Consider the following 6,000-nt stretch of genomic DNA (forward strand, 5'->3'; position numbering starts at 1 on the left):
TCCCCCGCCGGGTTAGGCTGTACAGTCTACCTCCCCAGGACGAGCCCTCACAACAATGACACCTCCAGGAGGCTGGACAGTGATCTCAGCCCAAACAGCACTGCCAACTTTAACCAAGCCCAGGCTCCATTTATGCGAGCTCCAGGCAGAAGCAATGCTGATACTACCTTTACTAGCACATTCACCATACTCTATTTCACACGCTACATAGCATAACTACAATGTAAGCTAAAGTTAAAGGAGATAAATGAACTCACAGGATCAGCAAACACACTCACTTTGCAGCATGGTCTCAAACAAAATGGATTCAAATAGGCCACTCCCACACTTAAATAACCTTCCTCTTCCTGGATTTCCTTCTTACTTACACATGGCTTTCTCAGCCCAAACAGCACTGCCATCTTCAACCAAACCCAGGCTCCATACATGCGAGCTCCAGGCAGAAGCAATGCTGATACTAGCTTTCCTGTCACATTCACCATACTCTATTTCACACACTACATAGCATAACTACAATATAAGCTAAAGTTAAAGGAGCTAACTGGACTTACAGGATCAGCAAGCACACTCACCTTGCCGCATGGCCTCAAACAAAATGGATTCCAATAGGCCACTCCCACACTTAAATACTTCCTCTTCCTGGATTTCTCCTGACAGGAAGTGGATCTCTCCACCTGATCTCAAGGAGTTATGTGCCCTGCTTAGTAGTTCCCCCTGCTGGCCCCCAGCTGACATTATTTCTTCTGTAATAGATAAACTGGCTGCATTTAATTGCTTCATCTGACATTTCCCTCACTGTCTTCCTCAAATTCTGTCCCCGCACTCCGAGTTCCCCCAGGAGTGATTCAGTTGATCTTGCTATGAATCCCCTACACCCCACTTCCACTGGACAAATCCTAGTCTTCCATCCTCGCTGCTCAGCTTCTGCTCCTAAGTCTGCATATCTAAGCTTTTTTCTTTCATAGGCTTCTTCCACTGAGTCTTCCCAAGGAACTGTCAGCTCAATGAAATAAACTATCTGTTGACTCACTGACCACAACACTAAGTCAGGCCTCTGCCTGGTACAGACTATTTCCTGAGGAACAACAAGCTTTCCCCCTAAATCTACTTGCATTTCCCAATCACAAGCACCTTCTAGGCGGCCACACCCTTGCCTCCTCACTAACTTATCCCTTCTGTATTTCTCTCCCTCACGGGCAAACTGAATTACTAAGCCCCTATCCTTAACACCTTCTGAATTCACCTGTCTTCGTTTCCCTTCGATGCCTGCAGCTAAACATTTCAACACCTGATTATGTCGCCATGTACAGTACAGGCCAAAAGTTTGGACACACCTTCTCATTCAATGCGTTTTCTTTATTTTCATGACTATTTACATTGTAGATTCTCACTGAAGGCATCAAAACTATGAATGAACACATGTGGAGTTATGTACTTAACAAAAAAAGGTGAAATAACTGAAAACATGTTTTATATTCTAGTTTCTTCAAAATAGCCACCCTTTGCTCTGATTACTGCTTTGCACACTCTTGGCATTCTCTCGATGAGCTTCAAGAGGTAGTCACCTGAAATGGTTTTCCAACAGTCTTGAAGGAGTTCCCAGAGGTGTTTAGCACTTGTTGGCCCCTTTGCCTTCACTCTGTGGTCCAGCTCACCCCAAACCATCTCGATTGGGTTCAGGTCCGGTGACTGTGGAGGCCAGGTCATCTGCCGCAGCACTCCATCACTCTCCTTCTTGGTCAAATAGCCCTTACACAGCCTGGAGGTGTGTTTGGGGTCATTGTCCTGTTGAAAAATAAATGATCGTCCAACTAAACGCAAACCGGATGGGATGGCATGCCGCTGCAGGATGCTGTGGTAGCCATGCTGGTTCAGTGTGCCTTCAATTTTGAATAAATCCCCAACAGTGTCACCAGCAAAACACCACCACACCATCACACCTCCTCCTCCATGCTTCACAGTGGGAACCAGGCATGTGGAATCCATCCGTTCACCTTTTCTGCGTCTCACAAAGACACGGCGGTTGGAACCAAAGATCTCAAATTTGGACTCATCAGACCAAAGCACAGATTTCCACTGGTCTAATGTCCATTCCTTGTGTTTCTTGGCCCAAACAAATCTCTTCTGCTTGTTGCTTCTCCTTAGCAGTGGTTTCCTAACAGCTATTTGACCATGAAGGCCTGATTGGCGCAGTCTCCTCTTAACAGTTGTTCTAGAGATGGGTCTGCTGCTAGAACTCTGTGTGGCATTCATCTGGTCTCTGATCTGAGCTGCTGTTAACTTGCGATTTCTGAGGCTGGTGACTCGGATGAACTTATCCTCAGAAGCAGAGGTGACTCTTGGTCTTCCTTTCCTGGGTCGGTCCTCATGTGTGCCAGTTTCGTTGTAGCGCTTGATGGTTTTTGTGACTCCACCTGGAGACACATTTAAAGTTTTTGCAATTTTCCGGACTGACTGACCTTCATTTCTTAAAGTAATGATGGCCACTCGTTTTTCTTTAGTTAGCTGATTGGTTCTTGCCATAATATGAATTTTAACAGTTGTCCAATAGGGCTGTCGGCTGTGTATTAACCTGACTTCTGCACAACACAACTGATGGTCCCAACCCCATTGATAAAGCAAGAAATTCCACTAATTAACCCTGATAAGGCACACCTGTGAAGTGGAAACCATTTCAGGTGACTACCTCTTGAAGCTCATCGAGAGAATGCCAAGAGTGTGCAAAGCAGTAATCAGAGCAAAGGGTGGCTATTTTGAAGAAACTAGAATATAAAACATGTTTTCAGTTATTTCACCTTTTTTTGTTAAGTACATAACTCCACATGTGTTCATTCATAGTTTTGATGCCTTCAGTGAGAATCTACAATGTAAATAGTCATGAAAATAAAGAAAACGCATTGAATGAGAAGGTGTGTCCAAACTTTTGGCCTATACTGTATATCGGCCTTGTGAAAAGCTAACTTTACAGCCTGACAAAATATGCTTTAAAGTTGCGGTACGTGAACACAATGGGCATGATGGGTCCTCATTTACCCACAGTTTTAGGTTCTGGGGGGTTGGTAACACATCGTCTGTAGCCCCTACCAGGAATCTAATACGATTCTCCTCCATACTCCACAGGTCCCTCCAACTAAGCTTCCTCTTCTCTACACTTTCCCAATTCAACCACTGTCCCTGTTTAGCCTGGGCCACTACCTTTGCACCCCTTACTATCTCTTCCTGTCTGCGTATCTGTTCTACAACCAGCTCTCTTTTATCTTTGAGGCCTGCTGTATTCCATACCGGTTTACCTGAGCCAAGCCCCAGGCCTCCCCGGCTAAACTGAACATTACCTACAATCTCTGCATGTCTAAGAGCTGCCTCTGCCTCCTGAACTGCCGATCTTGGGTTCCACTTCCTCCCCTTGGTTGGATTTGGAACCACACTCCTAACTACCACGTCCTTACTCCCAGATAACAAGAGCTCTGTCCTGACCTTGGTACATTTAAATTCCTCTGTTAAACTAGATACTGGCAGCTGAAGTATCCCTTTTCCATACAATGCAACACTACTTAGGCACCTAGGAGCGCCCAACCACTTCCTAATGTAAGAGCTAACCGACCTTTCCATTCTCTCCACAACAGATATTGGAATTTCATAAACTGACAATGGCCACATTAACCTAGGATATAGCCCAAATTGCAAACACCACAACTTCAACTTTCCTGGAAGTTCTGATTTATCTATTCTATCCAATCCTTCAGCCACATCTTTTCTAAATTTCACCACCTGTTCCTTATCATTCAACTCTACATTGTACCACCTACCTAAGCTCTTTACTGACTTTTCCCTAATTGTTGGGATGTCCTCATCATCTATGACAAACTTCCTATCACTTAACTTCCCTCTACACATCGAGATGCTTCTAGATTTACTAGGCTTGATTTTCATGCTGGCCCACTTGAGGTTCTTATTTACCTTCTCTAGTAGCCTCTTTGTACATGGCATTGTTGTGGTCACCAGTGTCATGTCATCCATGTAAGCCCTAACTGGTGGAAGATGCAACCCATTCTGCCGTCTCTCCCCACCTACCACCCACTTAGAAGCCCTGATGATTACTTCCATTGCCAGAAATTGTACACCCTGCCATGATGCCTATTTCTAGCCTCTGCCAACCTGTTGTGAAACCTGCTGTACTTAGACACAACCTAATATCCTGAAAATATGCTTTCACTAAGTTAACAACTACCTGTGGCACTCTGAAGTAGTCAAACGCACTCCAAATGAGGCTGTGCGGTACTGAACCAAACGCATTTGCAAGATCTAAAAATATTACATGTAGGTCCCTTTTGTTAATCTTCGCTGCCTGAATCTGGTGCCAGATCATGCTAGTATGCTCTAAACACCCTGAAAAACCTGGTATTCCTGCCTTCTGCACCATGGTATCTATTAAGCTATTCCTTTCTAAGTAGCTAGCTAGTCTCTGCGCTACTACACTAAAGAAAATCTTCCCCTCCACATTCAAGAGAGAAATCATCCGGAACTGGCTAAGGTCCACAGACTCCTTCTCCTTAGGAATGAGGACACCCCCTGCCCTACGCCATGCTCTTGGTATAATTTGTTTTTCCCAAACTATTCTTAGCTGTTTCCACAAAAATTAAAAAAATTAAAGTCCACTCCAATCACTACTCTCTCCTCTCTGGGGACACCTTCTACCACTTCATCCAGCCTACTCCAGGATTCCTCTTTCTCCTCTCACTGACAACCAACCTGTGGTGCATATGCACTGACAACATTCAAAATTACACCCTCAACTTCCAGCTTCAAGCTAATGATCCTGTCTGACACTCTCTTCACGTCCAGAACACTCTTAACAAACTGTTCCTTTAAGATTACCCCTACTCCATTTCTCTTCCTATCTACACCATGGTAAACCAATTTGAATCCACCTTAAATGCTCTTGGCCTTGCTTCCCTTCCATCTGGTCTCCTGAACACACAAAATATCTACCTTCCTTTTCTCCATCATGTCTGCCAGCTCTCTGCCTTTACCAGTCATCATCACTACATTCAGAGTCCCTACTGCTGCTGACTGTCTGTTTTAACACTGTGCACTTTACTTTACCTTTACCATTTGCACCACTCTATATCATATCTGCTGCTGTTGGTCATTTGCACTACATGTACATTACGTACATCTCATAGGCTGCTCTAACATGCACCTTGATCACCTTGATTGTGCATAGGTTTATAGTATCTTCAAGAGTGTCTTGTGTTTTAGTTATACTGCTAAGTTTTATTTTTATTGATGCAACCCTCACCATTTTTCTGGGCTTGACCGGCATCAGGAGTACACAGAAAGTGCCCCCGCCCCAATGGCTGGTTTACTGGTGTGGTACTTTTTTTTTTGGAAAAAGAAACAACAACAAAATAATATTTGTGTGTGTTCAGGCTTACAATTGTGTATAAATGTAGAAATTGGGTTTTTTTTCTTCCTTTTTACAACAACTTGTAGTTTTATTGGTTCCCAAAATAGGCTGCAATTTTTTTGTACATACTATGTGAAGACTGTTGCTATATTGTAATACAATACTGTGAAAATATTAAATAAATATTGCATTGACAAAAACATTGTATCAGCACTGTGTACAGTGCACATTTGTCTAGCCAATAAACTCCCACTGGGCTAAACTCACAACTGACCTTCACAGAGTCATACTGTATGAGTTGATGATGCAGCATTGTCAGAGTTGTGAGAATACACCCATTTCCTATTTCGGCAAAACGTTCTGGGGATGTAATGATGAAAGCAGGGCACAAATATATAAAAACATGTAACAGAGAAAATATTCATACCTAGTGTAATTCAGTAAAATTTTTCCCCAACACAGCAGAAGTCACTTGAAGCCTTTTTATGCTATGAGATATGACGAGAGTGTTTTACTTATTGAGTTTAGATGTCAAACCAAAAGATAATTAGGGTGTAGCACTTTGAAGGCCAGTGTTTTCCAGGTCACCAAAT

The sequence above is a fragment of the Epinephelus lanceolatus genome, chromosome 18, assembly GCF_041903045.1.
Source record: "Epinephelus lanceolatus isolate andai-2023 chromosome 18, ASM4190304v1, whole genome shotgun sequence".
NCBI lineage: Eukaryota > Metazoa > Chordata > Actinopteri > Perciformes > Serranidae > Epinephelus > Epinephelus lanceolatus.